Source organism: Dama dama, chromosome X (genome assembly GCF_033118175.1).
Source record: "Dama dama isolate Ldn47 chromosome X, ASM3311817v1, whole genome shotgun sequence".
NCBI lineage: Eukaryota > Metazoa > Chordata > Mammalia > Artiodactyla > Cervidae > Dama > Dama dama.
This window is the reverse complement of record NC_083714.1, coordinates 127,707,571-127,709,279: the sequence shown is the minus strand read 5'-3', so window position 1 is coordinate 127,709,279 and position 1,709 is coordinate 127,707,571. Positions and strand designations below refer to the sequence as shown.

Here is a 1,709-nt window from a genome sequence, read left to right as displayed (position 1 = left end):
AAGACTACCAGCCCCTTCTGTCACCCCAGCATGCCTAAGGCAGGGGTAGCAGGATGCAGCCTAAAGATCACTCTAATTTCCTTTAACATGGTTCCCAAAGCACAGGCTGATTAGAAGAACAGGAACCCTGTGGGCTTTCAGAAAAGTGCCCTTAAGAAAACCACAAATGTAGCCTTCCTTATAACCAAGGTGGTATTTCCCTGCTGCGGCTACACACTCAAGCTTCGTCATCCCGTGGGTGCTTATCACCTGCCCTTCTACTCACACTACTAATCACTGACCCCCAGCACAGTCATCATGCCTTGGCATCAGAATTGTAAGCTCCACATCTGTGAGAAATGCCACCAGACCTGAGATGAGCCCCAGAGTCACAAGAGAGTTCATGCTGCAGTAATGGAAGAGCTTCCCTCTACCTCTTTTCTCTTAGAAGATAATTCACAGAGCTCATCAGCTACTGGGTCAAATAGCACTTCCCAGGGGTCTTCAAAAGCCCCATCTACTACCAATACTTTTTCAAGCACTTCTGATACAACATCTGATGAAGAAGATACCAGTCAAGATGAGGAAGATTCATTTTCCTCCAATGTCTCATCTTCTACTGAGACCACCTACAGTGATATTCTAAACAGCACGGTAAGTTTGTTGGAGCAGTTCCTTCTGTACAAGTATAAAATGAAGCAGCCCATTATGAAGGAAGACATGCTGAAGATTATCCACCCAAGATACCATGACCGATTTGCCGAGATTCTCAAGAGAGCTTCTGAACACATCGAGGCTGTCTTTGCATTTGACTTGAAGGAAGTTGACTCAACCATCCACTCCTGCTGACCCTGTCAGCAAACTGAAACTCCCCAACAATGGGAGAGTGTGGGATGGTAGGGGCTTACCTAAGACGGGTCTCTTGATGACAGTCCTGGGTGTGATCTTTGTGAAGGGCAACTGTGCCGCTGAGGAAGACATCTGGAGATTCTTGAATATGATGCGAGTATATGCTGGGAGAAAACACTTCATCTACTGAGAGCCCAGGAAGATCATCACCAAAGACTTAGTGATGATGAAGTACCTGGAGTACCACCAGGTTGCCAACAGTGATTCTCCACGTTACGAGTTCCTGTGGGGCCCAAGAGCCCATGCTGAAACCAGCAAAATGAAAGTCTTGGAATTGTTGGCAAAAGTCAATGATACAGTCCCCAGTGCCTTCTCATCACAATATGAAGAAGCTTTGTGAGATGAGGAGGAGAGAGCTGGAGTCACAGCCAGGCCTGGTATGACTGTCACTTCCAAGCAGGTTCCATGGCTACATCCAGCAGCTTCTTCCATCCCTACTAAAGCCCAAGACTTTTAAAAAATCATCCAGATAAGAACATTTGACATCAAAATAGGGACTTTTGTTGAAATGGGAAGCAATCCCACAATAAAATTGCTGGGAGAATGGAATGAAAAAATAAAATGAAAAAAATTTCAAAACATGATCAACCTTGATTTTTCTCCATCTTTTTTGTCTTCTGTTTTGTAAAATTAAATAATTTATACCTTAATATGCTTATTAAAGTATGCAGGAGGTATTAAATCTTAACAAGTTAGACCTCTTACTGTCTTCATTTATTTTTTGAGCATCTGCTCTTTGAAAGGCTCTATGCTAGTTCTGGTGAGGCTAAGATCAAGACCTAGCCTATGCCCATACAACGGTAGAGACAAGGAACTGCAAT

The 1,709-nt window shown here is 43.8% G+C and overlaps 1 pseudogene; it reads left to right on the top strand.

Annotated features, from left to right (window-relative positions):
* The first annotated feature begins 393 nt into the window (after window positions 1-393).
* LOC133052874 (melanoma-associated antigen B5-like) lies at window positions 394-1,329 on the top strand (annotated as a pseudogene).
* Window positions 1,330-1,709: the final 380 nt, after the last annotated feature.